General features: G+C 47.7%; 1 long non-coding RNA gene across 2 annotated transcripts; it reads left to right on the top strand.

Annotated features, from left to right (window-relative positions):
• Positions 1-8,430: 8,430 nt before the first annotated feature.
• Positions 8,431-19,907, top strand: LOC132244813 (uncharacterized). Of its 2 annotated transcripts, XR_009456588.1 has the most exons (6): positions 8,431-8,589; positions 8,810-8,877; positions 9,047-9,074; positions 16,364-16,590; positions 17,577-17,732; positions 19,148-19,907. It is a non-coding gene; the product is annotated as an uncharacterized LOC132244813 (long non-coding RNA). The 2 variants fall into 2 exon arrangements; XR_009456587.1 differs by lacking the exons at positions 8,431-8,589; positions 8,810-8,877; positions 9,047-9,074; positions 16,364-16,590 and having other exon boundaries at positions 17,255-17,732.
• Positions 19,908-21,494: the final 1,587 nt, after the last annotated feature.

The following is a 21,494-nucleotide window of genomic DNA, read 5'->3' as shown; positions in this document are numbered from 1 at the left end:
AATGGCAGCGGCAGGACTAACTGCCCCACCCAAAGCCTTGGGGCTTGAGTAGCAGCGCCCCACTAAGATTGGGACTTTCTCAAACTCCCGATGCAGCAAAGTGTGTATTAGGAGAGAGCATAACTGACAGAGGATCAGCCTAGCCCCACTGTGCTCATTCAAGCTCTCCAGGATACCAGGCAAGAGCTGAGACACTGGGCAACACTCCCTCTCTCCAGCAGACTCTGTTCTTCAAGATCCGGGGCTTGTTAATATGTCAGCCTAGAAAGTACTGTAGTTTTCAAAATACAACCTACCTGCTTTGGAAAAAAAACCCCAAACAACGTTGCTGGTAATCCCACTGTTCATTACATGCAAGACGTAGGGTGAGAACAGTTCCTGCAAAAAGAAAAAGTCAAATCTTCATGCGATCTAGAGGGTGCAGAGCAATGAGCAGGCTCACACTCTTGCTGCTCCTCCCCAGTTAGGTGCTACAAGCCAAGATCTTTTTCTCTGCATTCTGACTTTCAAAAACAAGGTGTATAGTATATGTTGGTGCATGCTGTATGTGGGGAACTATGATATGCACCTTTTAGTTGCACCGTCACTGCCCTACTTGAATGTTACTCATTCTGTACATGATCCTTTCCAATGAAAAGACCAGTGAAAACACAAAGAAAGGGTATGTTTGGGAAAGCTTTACCTGCCATTTTGGGACAGCAACAAAAGGCATACCCAACCTTCCCAGGCAGCCCTCCAGACATTTTCCTACAATTCAAAGAAGATGGAAAGGGTTTACAGAGTACTTACTGTGACAGCTTGATTGTTGGCCCTGGGAAACAGGGCAGGTCTTCATCCAATGGGAAGTCAGGCAATGGCTGGATCAGGCACCCTGCTCTGCCTAGGCCACCTGCGCAGGGAGTTTGCAGTGCTGCAGCATCCTCACCCCTGTCTAGTTCTCTACTAGGGTACCACTACCAACACCAGACCTCACTGCAATCATCCTGGGCTTGACCTAGTATCAGAAAGGGGATAGAACAAGTTGATGGAAGAGACTTCTACTGCAGGGGGGAGAGGGTTTGTGATGCAGCCAGACGCAGGTACATCCCACCCCACTGGGTCATGCCATGCCACAACGTTATTGTTTCCACTGGGAGAAGCTTCATTTGCCTGGAGGTGGTGATCAGTGGTTCTCTGAGGGTCCAACTGTGGCTGTGTTGGCATGAAATCTTTGGCGTTCCTCCTCCCCTACAGGCCACCCCTTTCAACTTGGGTCTCGTCATTAGCCCTGGTGACACGTCAGCATGACAATGTTGTCTTTTCCTCTCTGCTAGGTGTCTGGCAAGAATTGAGACCGCAAAGATTCTGCTTGTGCCTTTTACGATCAAAATCATAACTCAACAGGTAATGGAAGTTAAATGGCTCATACTGGGCAGCCAAGTAGGGCAACGAAGCTGCAGAAGCCAGATGGGTGTCCAGTGCTTACCTGAGTGTGCTGGCCTTGGTGAAGGTCACCAGATCCCTTCTGGCATGGAGGATAGCATCCAAACAAGTGTACAGTGTCCCAGTGCAAGCCCCCAGGGGTGCCTCCATCTGCAGGCCCACTTCTCAGTTGTTGCAGCCAGCCCCTTGCCCAAAGCGCAACGCTCCACTGTTCGCCATGGCACTGGATCCATGAATGCAGACAAGGCACCTGAGTCACAGTGCTGAGGTGAGTCGGGCGGGGACCTGTTACAAGGTTACACAAAAGTGAGGGGGGAATCTCAACATTAGGACTTACCAGGCCCCTCTGTTGGAGTGTGTAGGCTCAAGATGAGACAAAAGAAGAGGCTTCATAAACCTTCAAGGAGTGAGAAATGACTTCATGTTCAGAGAGGCAGAGGCACCAACACTGTCATCCCGTGGACCCATGCCAGATTGGGCACGGGAGGATGAAGGAGGAGAGGAAGGAGTGGACGGGGAGGGGAGGAGTGCAGGGCTTCACCTCCATAGGGTGAAGCAGCAGGGGAGCAGCCAGGCAAGCTGGAACCTGCGGGAGAAGGGCAGAGTCAAGGCACGCTCAGTGTGCGGCTTCTCCGCTCAGCTCCGGGAACAACCACGGGGTAAAGGAGCGTCTCCCCAGCAGGGAGCAGGACGTGGCTCTCACACATGGCTCAGTGGGGCTTTCTGTCCCAGCAGGCCTGGACTCCCCCAAAAGCCCTGAGCTCAAACCCTGGCCTGAACCCCTGGCAACAGGGTCCTCGGGTCCAGAGGTGGGCAATGAGGGGCTAACCCAGGAGATAGCCGGTCCATGCAGGGCACTAGGGCCCTGGCAGGGAAGCAGGACGGGTCATCCTGAGCAGCCTGGAGGCAGGGGGCACTCATTATGTGGGCTGGTGGAGGGGCAGCCCCCCAGGCCTGGGGCTGGCTGGGGTGCAGGGGGGACGCTCACCACCTCGCTGCTCTGACCTTCTCCTCCTCCCCTCCGCCGCAGTGTCAGCCCTGCGGGTAGGAGGCAGAGACACTGGTCACCTCCCGTTCACCCCAAACCCCCAGGATCTGGCCATTGCCACCACCCCATGCCCAGGCCTCCCCTGTCTCCATCGCTGCCTCCGCACCAGGGACAGGACCTGGGCGTCCTGCCAGACCCATCTCCCTTCCTCCCACTGCTGCCTGTGCCTAGGACTGGTTCCTGGGTGCCATCTGCATATACACAACAGGGACAGCTCCCAACACAGAGAGCCCAGGCCTACAGCGCCCCTGCCCCAGCCTTGCCCCACCTAGACACCCATGGCACTGGAGGGAGTTGCGGGCAATGCGCTTGCTGAAGACAAGTGGTAAGTCATTTCCCCTTCACTCACCTCTTCCCTCCCAAGGTCTCCAGAGCTGGGAAGGATCCAGGGGTCCAGACCCTCGACCCGTCCTTCTCCCAACCTGCGAGACCCTTCCCAGGACCAGGAACGGGGTCCTGGCTCCAGCCCTCCTTCAGCTCCCCTCACTGATCCCACGTGCACAACCTAACCCTAGGAAAAGCATCATGTCTGTGGCTGTAGGGCCACTTATGATTCTGGATTGACTCATGGATTTCAATGATTTGGTTGATTTGGCTTGGAAAAGGCAACAATTCTTTAAAAAAATAAAACAATAACTAGGAAAAGCATCATACCTTTGCCCCTATCCTGTCATTTTTGGACCCTGAAAGGCCTTGGTGTTGACCTCCACCCCTGCATGGGGTCGCACCCCACGTCAAGCAGGCAGAAGGCCCTTGTCTGGGTGGAGGTGTCCTGATGTTGGGGGTCCCCTGCCTGGGTGCTGGCCTTCCTGGTGAGGGGAATAATGGCCTGCATCCCCACCTCAATCCCCTGGGAGGGACATTTCCTCCTGCTTGCACAAGAAACAACTGGGACTGAATTGAAGTCCAGCAGGCCCTTTGAAGGAAGAATTTCCCTACCTGCAAACACCACTGCTCCCAGCACCTCCAGCCTGCCCTGCAGCAAGAACATTGCACGTGTTTATATAACAGACAATAGTGACCCACCAATACTTGGTAGGGTGGCATGCACCACCTTAAACCTTATCAGATGACTCCATGGCATGGATCTGACAACACCTGCAACCAAGGCGCACCTTCTCAAGCTATACACAGATGTTTTTGAAGGTTTGGGCCAATTTCCTCTTCACTATACCAAAGGCAAAGACATGCTAGTGGCTGACACGCTTTCTAGAGCCACAATGCTCATTCCTCCTCCTGAACCTGATCTTTTCCACTCAGAAAAGGTGTTTCACACTCTGACGGAAATGGAGCCACTCAGCGACCAGTTACTCCAGCAGTTACAGGAGCACACAAAGTCTGACAAGGGCCTCCAAGCCCTTACAGCGCAGCATCTTCATGGATGGCTGAGCATGCAAAAGCAAGTCAAACCTGAACTGAAGCCCTACTGGCCTCTCAGAGACCAAATCTGAATTCAGGATGATTTGCTTATGATTGGGCCAAAAATAATCTTTCCAAGTTGAGCGAGGACCAACATGTCGACATTGCTTCACTCGCCCCATCAAGGCATACAAAGGTCTGAAGCCTGAGCTTGACAAATCGTATATTGGCCCAAAATGAATGCCCACATCAAGCAATGGATTGCAAATTGTGCACCTTGTCAAGAGCTCCAACCCAGGAATAAGAAGCCGCCATGATCTCACATGAGATCCCAGACCTGCCTTGGTTAAAACTGGCAGCAGACATTTTTGACCTACGGGGACAGTCTTATTTGATCATAGTTGACTATTACTCCAAGTACCCTGAAGTTTTGCACCTGCCAGACAAAACTGGTGGCATGGTAGTCGGCAAAATGTAGTTTGTGTTTGCTCACCATGGTGTACCTAAAGAAATTGTCTGGGCAAAATGTAGTCTGCATTTGCTCACCATGGTGTACCTAAAGAAATTGTCTGGGCTCATGTGCCACTTGCACATCACATAATGAAACTATTTGTGACTGACTGGGGCATAACCATCACCCATTCTAGCCCAGGTTACCCACAATCCAAAGGTCAGGCTGAACGCACAGTCTGGACCATCAGATTGACTTTTCAGGACGGCTGTGATCTATATCTGGCTTTACTCGATCTGAGCAACACACCCATTACCAGTCTTGAGTATGCTCCAGTGCAGCCTCCAATGGGGAGACTTTTGCTTGGCCGCCCCCTGCTAGAACGGTGGTGCTAACTCCTAGACTACCATCGAATGCCTCCCACAAGTTGTGGGTTCTTCACAGGCACCAAACGGAGGCCTACGACCATGCGGCTGCATTCCTGCCATCTCTACAAGATGGGGAGAAAGTAAGGATGCAAACAAGTACAGGTTGGACACCAGCATTCCTCATGGTGAAAAGGGATGAACCACACTCCTATGTAGTAACAACCCCCAGTGATAATGTCTATAGGAGGAACAGAAGACACTTAAGAAAGGATTACTCGTCAGTCCCAGCAGGATATGTCAGTGTACCTCAAGAAATGGCAGCAGAACAAACTTCAGAAGACAAAATAGACCCCACAGGAGCAAGAGTGTCATCACATTGCAGAGAACCCACCAGTCCCCACAGAGGAACCTGATGCCACCACGCCAACTAAGAGTGGACGTGTGGTGAGATTGCCTGTGAAGTACAAGGACAATGCAATGGGACAGCAGTAAAAGCTAGACCCCACCAGTGAGCCAAGTGCTAGCAACCTCTGGCTTCACAATCCTGAAATGTTCTGAGTTAAAGTAGCGCCTGATGAACATCCAACTAGTTAAGAGGGAGCTCCCAGAGTAAAGAAGGGGGATGTAGTATATGTGATGTACCTTGAAGGGGCCAGCAGTGGGATGACCCAGGCTGAACCCATGATGCCCTGTGGGTGCAGTTTGTGCTGGTGGGTAGTTGTAGTTCTCCCTGCAAGCTGTGAGCATTTGAGTTGTTGCACCCTGTTCCTAATAAAGGTAAAGCTGTCTACCACCCCACTGCTCTGTGCTGAATGGTGACTGCAGGACAGGACCCCAAAGGCATGGAGGTCTGAGTGAGTACCCCATCCCTTGGACCCAAAGGCATAGAGCAAACACTATAATTGGTCCCTTTCCTGGCACTTTGGCTTATGTGAGGAGCCCTTAAATCTCCTGTTGGCCAAAACTATGAGCATGCCCAGCCCTCCTCCCCCTTCCCCATGTGGAGTGACAGGGCCCAGGGAGTGTCCCCCTGAGCTGCATGTGTTCACCCCAAGCCCTTCCTGGGGGCTCAGGTGGGTGCGGAGACAAGAGGATCATCAGGAAAGTCCACTCCTAGTGACTGCACCATGCTGGGGAGCTGAGCTGTATCTGAGCAGGGAAGAGGAAACCCTCACTGGGGACCATGTAATGGGGCTCCTGTAAGAGTCTAAGGAATGGGAGGTTTTTCTCTCCTACAGATGCAGGGGTGGAGGGTTCGGAGGCCTTTGTAACTCTGGATTTGCAGATGGGACAGGGCGCATGTATGTGTGTGTGCACCTGGGGGTCACTGCTCTGTGTGTGTGCACGCGAGTGTCACTAGGGGGGCAGTATGTGCATGTATGTGTGGATTTATTTGTGTCACTGCTATGTGCAGCACAGAGCACTGTTTATGCGCTGCGCCAGGACCAAGCCCAGCAGTGCTGGGCAGGGGAGACCGCATTGGAGGGAGGTGCATGCTGACCCTTGCTCCAGCCTGTTGTTCCTGGGATCCTGTCATCCCTCCGTGCACAGAAAGGGGCTGAGGCCGAGCTGAGCTCTGCATTCCCAGTCCCAGTCCCTGCCCCCACGTGTCCTGACTGCACAGGGCAGTGATCAGAGAGGGGCTGAGGTTCGGGTAGCAGGGGCACTGTTTAACCAGGATGCCCTGGACCAGGGCTGTCACTGTTGTTAACCTCCAGCCATGGCTGTCACTGTGCTTGGCCCACACGGACAATGAACACACCCAAAGAGAAAGCATTGAAAGAGGTCAGGGTCTCAGGTCGTCCTGGGCTGCGAACACCCCCTGGCCAGGCCACACCAAAGGCACCCACAGCCCCAGCACTCAGCACCTTGCCCATGTGGGAGGGAGACTGCTGGTTGCCATAGCAGCAGGGCTGTTCCATACCCAGTGACATCACAATCCCAAGCCTCAGTGTCAGGCACTGGCTCCGCCCAGTGCTCTCCCGCCCTTCGCCTGAGCCGGTTGTCCTTCCTCGTCCCTCATGTTTTTAGTTAATTCTGTTGTGTAGAATTAGTTGATTAGTTTTGTAGGTAGTTAATTAGTTTGTTATTTCATTAGTTCATTAGTTAGTTCGTTAGTTAGTTAGTGTATTACTTAGTGTGTTACTTCGCTAGTTAGTTGTTAGTTTGTTAGACAGTTTATTAGTTAGTTCATTAATTCATTAGTTAGTTAGATTGTTTGTTCTTTAGTTCATTATTTAGTTCCCTAGATCATTAGTTAGGTAGTTAGTTTTTATCCAGTTTATTGTCTGGGTGTCGGAAGTGAGCACCAGTGCAGAGGTGAGTGCCCTTTCTCATTCAGCCGTGGGGATGGCACTGGGGACATCGCACAGGCCCATCACGGGGACTTTTGGGAGATGTGGCAGGTTGCCAGCTGGGACTCGGTCCAAACAAGGGCCCGGCACTTGGCCCCATGCCCTGTCCCTGCTCTCAGCAGTCTGGCTCCTCTTTCCCTCCTTCAGGGCATGTGCCCGCCATGGGAGCAACAAGGGCTGGGCAGCATGACAGGCTACAGGGATGTATGTCCTCCGCTCTTGGCAGGGTTTGGCTAGCAGGCAAAGTCCAAGGTGCAATTTGGACAGCACCAGCTCCTTGCCCCCTGAAGCTGTCACCCCCTGCTCTTCATCAGCAAGTTCCCTGGGGAAGGGGAAGAGGACTGGCCCCAGGGGCTCCTCACGCTGGGCCAGGTCCTGGCCCTGCAGCCCCTGCCCATGCCCCAGGCCTGGGAGTCTCCCCCTGGCAATGGCCCTGCTGCCCTCTGCTGCCTTGCACGGTGGGGCCCACACGGGCTCTGGGATCCCCATCCTCAAAGTAGTGCGCAGGCCCACCCAGCCTGATGCGCAGCCCTCATCTCCCCTCAGCACCAGATGCCAGCCTGGGTGCAGACAGTTGGGCAAGACCAAAACTGTCCCCCATTAAAGGGTGCCCATGTATAACCTTGGTTGGTGAAGGCCAGGAGAGGAGGGACCCTGCACCTGGTGAGTTTGGGTTTAGCCTGAGCTGCAGACGGACTTGTGCAGTTGCATGGGGAGGAGGCATGGTCTCTGCATGAGGGCACCCTGCTCTATCTACTTGGCCTCCATTCCCAGGGGGCCGAGCTAATCCAGCCAGGAAACCCCTTCCCACTTTTACTGCTCCTCATTCCCTTATCCCCTGGGACGCAGTGCCTGCCAGGGACATTTTGCATCTCAGACTACCAGCCAGATCCCTGGGGGTCTCTCTTAGACCTGCTCCCTGGAGGGACTCCCACCTGACCTCTTGTGGCACACAGGACTCCTGGCAGGTGCCCCCACACATTGCATCCCAGTGGGGCTGAACACCCTGCACCTTGGCACCAGATTGGGTCCAGCTGATGGTCCAGGAGCAGTGCTGGGGGCAAATTCAGGCAGGAATTCAAGGGGCCAGATGTGTCTACTACCTGCTGCTACAGTGAGTCTTTCTCCTGCCCAGGGAGTGGGATAGTTGGCTATGAGGTTCATGGCTCTGCAACCAGGTGCCTCATGCCCCTCCCAGCCCCATGCAGCACACGAGACGCTGGGGGAGAGTGTACCTCTCCTGCCAACTCCATGGGCCCTCCAGGAATAAGGGAGGGGGTCATGGGCTCATTCCCTGATCCCAGGAACAGTTCTTCCCAAATCCGATTGATGGGACCTGGGACCTTGAGCGGGGCATTGGGACTCACCTGAGAGAAGTGGTAACAACCCAACCCTGTAATCCCCAGGCTGTGAGCCCTGCCTGGCAATGGGGGTCACCTGCCCTGGCAATGGCAAGGGTTGCACCAACCCTGCCCTACCTTGCACCATTTGGACATGAGGAGTTCACTGATCCAAGGAGGCCATTGCTCCAGCTGCTCTTTTCTTCCCCAGGAAGGAAAACCCCATCCCGGGCTTTGCAGAAAGCAGGTGAGCAGGAGCCAGCCAGTGTGAGGACTGTGAGGGAGCCCAAGTGGGCTGGCTGATGGCTGCATGGAGGGGTGGACCAGAGGGACAAGGCTGGGGCTGGGCTCGGGGATAGGGGGCAAAGGCAGGGCCAGAGGGACAGATGGGCTAACCAGATGGCAACGTGTACGGACAGACAGGCCGTCATGGCATGAGAACGCTCTAACCATTTTGTTTTTTGCAGCTTGAGCAGACGGCACTGAGGGTCCAGCTGGCACAACAGGAGCAGGATGTGGCAGTCCTCCTCTCCCGGTAGGAGTGGGGCTGGGCAGGGAGCTGACTGTTCCCTTGTGCAGCACAGGGGTCGGGCACAAGCCCAGGGCCCATCCCTGCTTCTGTGCATGTCTCGCCTTGGAGAAGGGGTGTTTTCTGGGACAGCGCCGTCACTCTCTAAGCCTACAAATATTTTTTGTCTCCACAGTGCATGGATAAAGGAGGAGCAGCTCCTGGTGAGTTTGCATGGGGCAGAGGCCGGCAGGGCCATGAGGCAGGGGAGGGAACAGGCTGAGGCCAAGCGTGGCCAGGCAGGGTAAAATCCCAGGGGTGTGGAAGTGGGGAACAGAGTCCTGGCACATTGTGTGTGGGGAGAGGAAGGGCTGATGGGTGCCCAGGCATGTAATGCTGTTGGGTGCTGTGGAAGAAATCAAACTTCGTGTTGTGGCTGTGTTAGAATTGGCAGAGCCATCTAGGTTTATTTAAAACTATACAAGTGATCACAGGGAGAGTTCTCAAAGGAACTCTGACCTCTACAAATTTACAAGCGTATTTATACTTTAGACAGCGAGAAAAGATGCAGGGTTCAGACAAAGCAACCTTTAGAGAAACAGAAAGATGTTGATCATTTGTTTGTCACACGTAAGCAGTTTACTTATTTAAAAGAACACTATGTTTTGGGAACAGTTATCAGCTTCTAGTTTGGCGGAAAGGAGGAGGTTAACATCTGCACACAGACAAAACAAGGCATGAAGGTTTTTCCTTATCTTAGAACATTTTAAAATACATGGCATCAGCATCAGCATCTTTTTTTCTTCTCTTTCCCTCTCTTCTTAGTCAAGTAAGAGGCCTGGTTAAACTTATTTCCACATTCTCCCCTTTTGGGCCTTTTTGGCCCAACATATTAGATATTTAGGTCTTCTGTATCTTCTTGGGTGCGGGTAAAGTTGGGCGCCGGAATACTAGGGTAAAGGTTTTTATATGTTGGAGGGCAATTTGGAGCTGGTGGAACGCTAGGGTTTCTCTCTTTTGTAGGAGGCTGTGCCAAATTTTCCTCCATTAATGTAGCCAATTGCCTTTTTAATTTATCATTAGAGTCTCTGAGACTAGTCTCAATAGATTTTTCTTTTCTTTTCGAAGCTTCATTATAGCCAGGAGCCTTTTAACGTCTAATTTTTTTTTTCTTTTTACTTTTTCACTATTTTAACATACATATCACAAAAGTTGTCTAATTATGGGATAAAGCAATTATGGGCACCCCTGTCATTGTACTAGGAGGCAAGTGGGAACATACTTAACATTTAGAAACATTTAAATTCTTTGCATATTGATAAGACAGTTGAAGAAAAGCATTTTGGTGAGCATGCCAGTGTGGGAGTGATCGTTTTGACCTGTTTTGAAGTCTAGTCTGATTTACAAAGTTTTTTTTAGCTGCTGAGTCTTTACGTTTATATAAGATGATTTAACAGGAAAGACTGAGAAGTATCTAGGTTACGACTAACCAACCTCACCTTGGGAACCAGGAACTAGGTAGAGGCCTTTTTCCTTTCCCGAAGGGCATAGTGGTGTCGTTGGGGTACATTTTTTTTATTCTGTAGTGGTCAATCCTCTTTGCTTTGTAGTGGCAAATCCTTTTCGCCAGTAGGCGCTTGGCACCAGTACTGGTCTTGAGCTCTCCTGTTGGCAGGCGCTAGGCTCACTACCAGTCTGCGGAGGCTGATTACAAGGTTGATATGGAGGAGACTCTATGTCTAATGGGGCTGATGTTTTTTTAGTGTGTGAAGCATGGATCCACGGTTGGAGTCCTTGACATTTTTTACAGTGTTGGTTTTCAGGAGTCCCTGGAATGGGCCTTTCTAGCAGGGTTTCAGCGATGACTTCTGTTGATGGACTTTTACATGAACCCAGTCAGCAGGCAGGATGGAATGGCATGGCTCATATGGTTCCTTGGGGAGAGTTGTTTGTACCTGTGAAAGAAAAGCCTTAACACACTTCATTAGTGCCGTACAGTAGTCTAGAATAATATCGTCAAGTAAACGTATATTATAAAAGTGGGAGGCAACAGGTGGTGATGCAGGGAGCCTCATGGGTCTTCCCATTAGGATTTTATGTGTGCTAAGTCTGGTCTTTTGATTGACAGTAGATTTTATACTCATAAGGGGTATGGGAAGTGCATCTGGCCATTTTAAGTGAGTTTCAGCACAAATTTTGGCTAGTTTATTTTTTAAAATGCCATTTTGGCGTTCCGCTTGGCCCGAGGCCTGTGGATGGTACGGGCAATGAAAGTTCTGCTGGATTTGCAGGACTTTGCAGACTTCTTTCATTATCTGCCCAGTAAAATGAGTTCCTCTATCGGAGTTTATGGATAAAGGAATACCAAACCTTGGAATAAAGTCTCTGAGCGACTTTTTGCTTACAGTGATGGTATCAGCTTTTGCACATGGGTAGGCTTCTACCCATCCAGAGAACATACATACAATAACAAGAACATATTCAGAAGAACAACATTGCTGCATTTGAATAAAATCTATTTGTAAATTTACAAACAGCCTCTAAGGTGGGGGATGTGCTGCTTTATTTTGTTTTTACAGGTTTTCTCACATTATGGGCTTGACAAATAGGGCAGGTATAACAGTATTGTTGAGCTACAGATGAAAAAGTTGGAGCAAACCAATCAAACTGAACAGTTTTTATCATTCTCCCTTTGCTCACGCGTGCTATGTCATGGTGTATACGAGCAAGATAGGGAAGAAGGACTGTTGGGGCAACCAGGCAGCTGTCCGGGGAGCGCCACAAATGGTCAGGGTGTAACAAACACCCAGCCAGTCTCCACGTACAATTTTCTGGTTCGCATGTTGTCTGCAGCAGGATCAATGCCGGTATGTCTTTGGATTGCTACACAAAGTCGAGTTTGAAAATCGGCTGGATGCTCGTCAGGATTTTGTTTGCCAATTTCTACTTTTGTCCAATCTACATGAGTCTGAGCTACTCTGGTAATGGCGTTTAGCAAAGTAGCTCTAGCATTTTGCAAATTTTGCAGTCCTTGATTTTCTTCATAATTGTAATCATTTTGTGGCCAAGGGGTGCCATCCGGAATATTCCTAGTTTCTGCAATTAGGAGTCGTTTTTGTTCTGGTTTTAACAGACTGTTTAAGAGCCAGTTTACATCAGACACAGTGGGACTGTAAATACTAAAGACCTGCTGCTACTTATCTCTAAAATCAGAAGGGCTTTCTCTGAGTTTTGGAAAGGTATTACAAAAGGTAGTGATATCGCTAGCAGTCCAAGGGACATGAACTACAGTCCGTTGGCCTCCTGGTATTTGAGGCGGGTATTGTCGCAATGGGCAGAGAACAGTTGACTTAAAATACTGCGGGTCTCCGAAGGTGGTCACAATCAATCTTCCTCCCTCTTGGGCATATAGGGTTATTACAGTCTGCCCATTTGAACCTCTTTGGATATTCTTCACCTCGTATAAGGGTCTTAATTCAGACTTTAGATTTTTCTTGACTTCTCGCATACTAGGTAGGTCATCATCATCGGAGTCTAAATTAATGGAAGCTGGGGGAGAAAGCAGGCTTGCTGGCGGCTCTGTAGGTGAACAGCTAGCTGCAGCAGCAGGAGGAGCAGGGTTGACTATTTGGGCAGGAGGAGGAGGAACAGGACAAGGTACCCAGGAATCTAGTAGGTCTTCTGTATCTTCTTGGGTGCGGGTAAAGTTGGGCGCCGGAATACTAGGGTAAAGGTTTTTATATGTTGGAGGGCAATTTGGAGCTGGTGGAACGCTAGGGTTTTTCTCTTTTATAGGAGGCTGTGCCAAATTTTCCTCCATTAATGTAGCCAATTGCCTTTTTAATTTATCATTAGAGTCTCTGAGACTAGTCTCAATAGATTTTTCTTTTCTTTTCGAAGCTTCATTATCCCATAGGTACCAATATTTCATCTGCTTTGGCTTGGGTATCTCTAAGAATCCCCTCAGGTAATTTAATTTATTGGGATCAAAGATTCCTTTATCAGGAAACTGTAACCCAGGGTTTTCATAGGTATAACCATTCCAAGCATGTGCCAATTTAACTAAGTGCTTTTGCTTCTTTGGACCCAATTTAGTTCCATATTCCTTACACATATACCCCAAAGGTGTTTTTGGGTTTGGACAAGAGGATCCTTGACCCATTGCTAGGATAATATAACAAAACAAGGAGAGATTTACCTGAGACACAAAAGGAAGGGGAAACGGGTTCGTCAGAGCGATGCCCGGTGCCAGAGACACAAAAGGATGCACAAACTGGAACACGAGCCCTTGCTTTCAAGATTGGCTCGCAAGCGGCCAACTTGGGGCAGCTGCCCATGAACCAGACACAAGGGAAGGACACAAGACAATCTCTCAAATATAAATCAGAGTTATCAGGACAGACTGTTAGAGACCAGTAGCAAAGGGATAAACAGAGAAAAGTCTAGGCGTCCCCAGACAAAATCAGAACAGTCTACCTGTCAGGGATCCCAAGTCAGTCAGTTTCAAATAAAGTATTCAAATAAAGGTTATAGCTTTCAGTCAGTCAGATAAAATAAACTAATTCTTATACTTATAAAAGTAACGTAGGGAGCGCTTACCACCGAGAAGACATTACTTGTCCAGGCTAGGGAACATTGAGACCCGTTAAGTGAGATTTTTTAATTAGGATCTCTTACCTCTGAGATTTGGTGCCACGGGTGTCAGTTGTGTCCCCAGACTGTTCAAGCTGCCAACCCGGTGTTCTGATTCAATCCCACTGCTGACACCAGAAAACTGGGGGGGAAAACTTCGTCCCCGGGTTCGTTGGGCGGAGGCTCAGACAAACGGGCCAATCGAACTTTAAAGACTTAGTTTAATAAAGAATGCGTTCCTGGTCAGCGTCATACACGAATTCAGAATTTTGCCATGAAATCTGACTCTGAACATAGGCAGTGAGGGGGTAACATAGAAAATGTGATGTCATAAGCATAGCAACAGTATAAACCAATCAACATTAGGCACGATGCAGACAAGTCTGCACATGTCTTCAACTTGTTACTGGATAAAAAAAACTAGTTTAAACCAGTCTGTAACAGCAAGGTCATGACCTGGCTACATGACTCACTCACAGACAATATGGCAGACTGGAACCATTTTGTTTTTCCCCTTCAGATCATTGGGACTCCTTGGTGTAGGTGTGCTGGGCTGTGAGAGCATATCCAGCAGTTACTTTTATTAAGGGAGATCTGCGAGTACAAATTTTTCTCCCACCCCACTTGTGTGATACTAAGATACCCAAGTGTGATGTATCAGGATATCAGTGCCATTTTTAGATACAGGAGGGACAAAGAATTTCAACAACAAACATAACCAGCACCAGTAAGAGAAAGAACACTACCAGCCAAACCCAGGATGGCAGCCAAAGTCTTTCTTCGTCCTCCGGGCTCAGGTTACCTAAAGGACTGAGAACGTCGGCTCTTGGTCTTGATCGAGGTGGTGATCTTCCGAGTGGGAGCATTCACTTTCTTCAAGGCTGGAGATGATATCTTTGTTCTTCAACTGATGAATCCAGCTGGGCTGAGGTGTTGGGTGCAGGGGAGAGGTTACTAGCACTTGCACCCTGATGCTCCTCACTTGCCTGAGTGAGGTCCTGAGGGTCTTTGTCCTTGGCCTCAGGGAAAGGTCCCAACCTGGGTTGGAATTCAGCTGCTTTGGGGTCCAATGGAGGTGATACCTTCTTGCAGTGCGAGGCATGAGTCCACGTTTGGTGACCTTGGCAACAAACAGCAGTATTAGTTGTCAGAAGTACCTGGAAAGGTCCCTTCCATCTTGGTTGAAGTGCGTTTTTCCGTTGATGGACCTTTACATAGACTTAATCTCCTGGTTCGAGGTTGTGACAGGGAACATCCGGTGGTTGAGGTAAGGCTTCTTGGACCTGTGAATGAACTGACCTGGCATACTTCATTAATGCCTTGCAATAATTTAGTACAGTTTCATCAGTTAATTGTAGGTCTGTTTGGTGAGGGGCAACAGGTGGTGTGGCTGGCATCCTCACGGTTCGTGCCATGAGTATCTCATAAGGGGTTAGGCCATGTTTTCTGTTAACAGTGTTCCTAATGTGCATAAGAGCAATGGGCAGGGCATCAGGCCATTTGAGGCCTGTTTCAGCACAAATCTTCGAATTGCGCGTTTTCAAATCAGAGTTTTTATGTTCTAAAGTACCACTTGATTGTGGATGATAACTGCAGTGTAGGTGTTGCTGTATGTTGAGTGCTTGGCAGATGTTTTTTACTATCTGCCCTGTGAAATGGGTGCCGCGGTCGCTATCTATTGTGAGGAGCAATCCAAATCTAGGGATGAATTCTTTGAGCAATTTCTCCACTCCACTGATGGAATCAGCATGTACGCATGGGTAGGCTTCCACCCATCCAGAGAACACATCAATAATAACAAGAATGTACTCATAAGAACAGCACTTAAGTAGCTGCACAAAATCAATTTGCAGATTTACAAACGGTCCCCATGGAGGGGGATGGGCTGTGGGTGTCGTTTTTACCCATTGCCCAATGTTGTGAGCTAAACAGATGGGACAGGAGCTACAGTACTGTTGTGCCTTGGAAGGAAAATTTGGGGCAAACCAATTTCTTTGTACTGTAGCAATCATCCCCCCTTTGCTCTTATGGGCCACAGAGTGGGTTAAATGAGCAAGATATGGCAAAAGCTCTATAGGTGCCACCAGGCGGCTGTCCGGAGAGTGCCAGAGAGAGTCGGGGTGCAGTGAACATCCTGCACGCAGCCAGCCAGCTATCTCCTTTTTTGGGGCCTGTTTTTGAAGAAGGGCCAGACTTGAAAGGCTAGCCAAAGGAGACTGATCTGCTGAAAAACAAACAAGACCAGAGTTAGGAGCCTGTGGGCCAGAAAGGGCCGCGTTTCTGGCAGAACGGTCTGCCCGATCATTTCCTCGTGTGACATCATCAACGGGTTTCTCATGAGCTTTATATTTAACAATAGCAATAGCAGAAGGCAGTTGAACAGCTTCTAAGAGTGCTTTTACATAACAACCATGACTGATTTGGGTCCCTGATGAAGTGAGGAACCCTCTTTGTTTCCAGGTTTGTCCAAAATCATGAACAACACCAAAAGCATACTTAGAGTCAGTATAAATGGTTGTGGTTTGATGTTTTGCAAGAATGCAAGCACGTGTTAAAGCAATGAGTTCAGCAACTTGAGCAGAACGAGCTTGGGGTGAAGAATAGGCTTCCAAAACGGCATACTGAGTGCATACTGCATATCTTGCAACTATTTTGCCTGCATCATTTCTAAGACAGGAACTATCAACAAACAAAACAAGGTCAGAGTTTGGGATAGGAATGTCTTTCAGGTTAGTTCGAGGGGTTAACAACTGAGTTGTGACAGACAGGTAATTATGAGGCTCACCATCAGAGGCGATTGGCAGAAGTGACGCAGAATTTAGAATTGAACAGCGATTTAAGGTTACATTTGCAGCTGACAGTAAAAGTTTCCTCTATTTAGTAAGACAGGAATTGGAAATGTGCTGAGTTTTGCCCTTGAGGAGAAGGGCCATCACAGCATGTGGAACTGCAACGGTTAAAGAGTGTCTCAAAACTAGAGAATTTGCCTTTTCAACCAACAAGGCAGCAGCTGCAAGTGAATGGAGGCAAGGAGGAAGTCCCACAGCCACGGGATCAAGGGCAGAGCTGTAATACACAATTGGGCAATGCTTTTCACCATGCAGCTGAGTGAGTACTCCTAAAGCGATTTCTTCCCATTCATGACAAAACAAAGTAAAGGGTTTCTTATAATTAGGGAGTCCAAGAGCGGAAGCAACAGTGAGGGCTTTCTTAAGGGCCACAAACGCTTGTTTGGCTTCAGGAGTCCAAGGGAGGGGTTCTGGGGTGGTATCATGAGTAAATGCTTGCAAGGGTTTTGCAAAACCCAGGATCCACTGTCTACAATAACCCGTTGCACCTAAGAATCCCCTCATCTGTTTTCTAGTCATAGGTTTGGGAATGTTGAGGATAGCTTCAACTCTACTAGGGCTTCTCTGGTTTTTCTGCTGCTTCTGATACAGAAACCAGTGACCAGCAAAACCATCTCTCACGTGTTCCTTTTTGGGGTTTTTTGTTTTGTTTTGGTTTTTTTGGGGGCGGAGATCTGTGTTTTCAAATGTCTGATTGCATAAAGGCCCTGAATGCCATATTGCAGTGATCTTAAATGAAGGGCAGCAGTCATGCAACCGAGTTGCAATAGGTTTAACCCAGTCAACTCAGTGCCTTAAAATATTTTGAGGAAAGGATTCCTTGGGGTGATATCTTTTATTGAAGCAATTGCATAGTTGGGATAGTGTTAGACAAGCTTTTGAATGCAGGACATTCTTCTTCAGGTGGCATGTTTTGGAAATAATGTAAATGCTATCTTTTGTGGTTTAAAACAACCTGAAACTATTGGGAGACTGTGATTGGATGTAGCTTATCCACATCCTCTCCCTATTGGGTTTTATTTTACTTGTCTTTGAAGCTTCTAGTGTTGACCACGGTTTCATTCAAGATACCAAATCACCTGGTTCACAAGTCTGATCTAGTGTGGCAATTCCTGTAACTTGTCTGAATGCTATTTCTAGTGCAACTGCTTAATTTGAAGGCTTGTGAAGCTATGATTTCAGTATAAATCCCATCAGCTTTGCCATTCATTCAGCTTACCCATCTTTTCACTCCCTCTTGTTCAGGTTCAAGAGCGGTTTGTGGCTCATGGAAATGACAGACTCAAGCTGATTGTATTACTGTGTAGTGAGGATGATGAGACGGTCCAGAAAGCAGCTGCGGGAGCTTTGGCCATGCTGACAGCAGCACAGAAGAAACTCTGCTATAAAATGACTCAAGTGGTAAGGAGTGAAATCTGATTCCCAAAGACTGAATGGTGTGAGCACACAACTCCATAGCAACCTGGATTTATTCTTGTTCAAATATTCATGAATTCAGTGCCACTACCTAATGTTAAGTTTGGTAAAGGTTTGCTTTTGAATCACTGGTGATAGCTAAAGTCAGGATTCAGGTGACTGGCAGAACAGTACAGAAGTACTTGGCTGGAAAAGCAGGAAGAATTAAAGGACATTATCAAAGTGCTTTCCTGGGCAGAGAACTAAAGCAAGACAGGTTGATGAAGGCTGCTTGCTCAGCCTCTGTTTCCATGGGCCTAATATCTCCATTTCTCAATTTAGCTATCAGTGATTCAAAAGCAAACTGTTACCAGACTTTAACATTAGACTTTAGGTAGTGACACTGAATTCATAAATGCTTGAACAAGAATAGTCTGTTTTCTGAAGAAAGCGTTTAATTGAGTACAGCAATTTGGAATTTCAAGTATGTAACAAAGACAACAGAAACATTCTGCCAAGCTAAGACACAGTCCAGTAAGACACAGTGACAGCACACACAACTTCTCCTAACTTAAAACGAAACGTAATAAGCCAAAGAGAGACAACAGGAAGCCTTGCATAGCTCTTACATAATCCTGAGGGCAGAATGTCTCAAAGTCTCCGCGGGATCTGCAGGTCATCTTAGATGATAAGGAGGAGATCCCACAGGTTTCATCTTTGCCTGGGTTTTTAGAGGTGAATTTGCACCACCTGCTCCCCCTTGAGTGCCTTGATCATAACATGCTTCTTATGTCCAGTCCATCTTATGTCTTATGTCCAGTCCAGGCCCAAACACCCGTCTTCAGGCTCTCTCCCTATGCCTGAAGAAGGGTGTTTGCACATAAAAGCTTGCAAAGAACAATTTTCCAACTATTAGTTGGCCTAATAAAAGATATCACATTTACCCAAAGAATCTTGTCTGCCTCTGCCTCTTCTCATGTATTCCAGTCTCTCACCCCTTACAGGTTCTGCTTTGAAATGTAAATGTAGTTCCCTGCTGTCTGGTTATGCCAGCTGTTTAAGCAGCCTGGTAACCCTACCCTGCTCCCTTAGGTCACATAGCTCCAGAATCAGTTAAAGGCCCCACATATGTGGTAACTGTGCCAGGTCTTTTCCAACAAAACTGTGGAAAGGAATTTGTTATTCTACAGTCAGAAGACACCATCTAGCATAACAGCTTGATGGGGGATGAGCTTTCATGGGAACAGAGAGAAATTTTCACGGGCTAGCATCAATTGTTCCTGTCTTAAGTGACCACTTTCTCCCCACTGAAAAGGACCTTACCTAGTGGCAGGCCAACCTTGTGCTCTTAACTGAGATTTTCCCATAATATACAAAATCTCCACTTGGTCATTCACAGTTTTTTTTTTCCTTCCGTTCAGACAATTCAGTGGCTGGAAATCCTGCAGAGGCTCTGCTTGCAGGACAGTGTGGATGTTCAGCACCGTGGGCTGGTTGTTGCTTACAACCTAATCAGCGCTGACAAAGAACTCGCCAAAAAGTTGGTAGAGAGTGAGCTCCTGGAGATCCTGACAGTCGTTGGCAAACAAAAAGATGACCCCAAAATATAGCATGCTCTTGACGCAGCTCGTGAGTGCCTTGTGAAGTGCATGGACTATGGGCTGATCAAACCGCTGTCACGGGCATGAGGACATCATTGTCTATTGAGAAACGGCAAGGAAAGGGAGGCCACCAGGAGGTCTGGAAGTCTTCCAGATCTGCATAAGGACACTCAGTCCCATGGCCAAGGCTTTACTGAGCACTGGCTTTGTGTGTTTTGTCCTGAAAGAAGGTAAAACTTAATGATATCTAGGTACTGCAAATACCTTCAGTGCCAGGATGCAGCAAATTTCCACTGAAAGAAGCAATATGGGAAGCACATTGAACAGCTGCTGCTTCAGGAAGTCTCAAAAAGGATAAAGAGAATGAGTGGACTGTTTTCACAAATGAAAATTCTTTATTTCAGCAATTCCTAGCAGTGGAAGAACAAGCACAAGGTTTTATTTCCTCACATCAGATGTTCAGAAACTAGTTCAGATTTGTTATTTAAAAATGATTGTTTCTTCTTTTGAATTGGAATGCAGGCATTTAGCGTGCGAGAGCACTGGGTGGATTCATAATAAACAGCATCTTTGCTCTGTGGGTTCCTCGCAGTCTCCCTTTGATTTAATAAGAGTCTTTGTTAGTCAGAATTTACTGAGGGGAAAAGAAGTGAAGACAGAGCTTGCACTTTTTCACCTCAGAAATAGGCAGTGCTGTATTGTCCTCTGATTATTCATCCAATAATATGAGTCACTGATTAACATCTAGATAAATCTCGGAGAACACTTCAGTATGTGCAGAGACAGTTGCGCATGCAGAGACATCATGCACGACTAGAGACTATGATAGAAGATCTGTCCGTAGGTAGCTGGTATTGCGAAAATTTTCTAAAAGCCCTGCAGGGACAAGGATTCACAAGGGAAGTGGATTCAGCTAGTGCATATGGAGCAATGTGACCACACACTTTTGGTCACAAAAAAAATAAATAAATAAATATATCTTTCCCAAAGAAAAGGATCACCCAGAGGCACCCCTTGGAAATTGCCAGTTCTTAGCTTTTCAGTCAAGAAAGGAGTGAAAGGTAAGAACTGGCAATTTCCAAGCGCTGCCTTAACTCTGCAAATGTTGAGAAGCACTGCTCTACAGGTTGAACCAAAGCACTTTGGACTTTACACTGTGAACCTTCACTGCCTGAACTAAACCCCCCTGTTGTGTAACAGATAGAAAAGGTCAGAATATTTTCATCAAAGCACAGGTTTTCATCAGAAAAAAAAAGTTGTTTCAATGGCCTGGAATAGTGTGCTAAATAGTATTGATTTTGAAGAAAATCCTAGTGGGGGAAAAATTCTGTTTCATTTTGTCAAATTCTGACTTTTGGCTTTAGAATTGTGTTCATTTGTTTCAGGTTATCTTAGTCTTTTAGATTTATATTTATTACTGATATTGTATCAATGCTAGTGCAATTTTAATTTCAGAAGCATTGATGTCAGCTGCTATTTTTGTACCTATTGAAACATTTTGATTTACAAAACAAGATAATACCTGTCCCTGTTACAATGAAATAGCTTAATCTGGATCTTAATGCTGTGCGGTTAGAACAACCAACACAAACCCATGTAGATTAACCAGTACCAACAATGACTGAAAGGAACTTATCTTTGGCTGAAAATGCAGAAGTGCAATGTTTATTTCTTTATTCCTTAGATTTAGAAGGAATCCCAAGAAGGCTTGCAGTGGCTCACAATAACAGGGAAAAAAACGCCACTATACATACAGAATAACCTTATGCACAAAGAGAAATAGGAAACATTCATCTTGGTGTAGTAACATTTTGTTTAGCAGGAGCCTGTTTGGGTTTCACTTTAGCAGATTCAAACACCAAACTAGGGAAACTGGGACAATTTCCTGATCTTACCCTGTTAATAAAAAGAAGCAGATTTTCTCTAGTGAGTTGAACTGTTTCAGTTTAGGTGCCCAACTTGCGACCTCTTCAAGAAGCCATGAACCTGTTGGGCTCTTAGCAACTAACTGCCCAGCTGCCTGGTCACTTGTGAAAATCTCTGCGGAGTGCAGGAGCCGGCTACTTGGCTAACAGAAGAGTTCAGAAAACTCTACTGATTGCATGGGATTTGCTCCACATGAACATCAACCTACATGTCCTTTCTGTTAGAGCAGGTCAAATGGCAC

The sequence above is a fragment of the Alligator mississippiensis genome, chromosome 14 (assembly GCF_030867095.1).
Source record: "Alligator mississippiensis isolate rAllMis1 chromosome 14, rAllMis1, whole genome shotgun sequence".
Taxonomy (NCBI): domain Eukaryota; kingdom Metazoa; phylum Chordata; order Crocodylia; family Alligatoridae; genus Alligator; species Alligator mississippiensis.
This window is presented reverse-complemented; position numbering and strand designations above follow the sequence as displayed.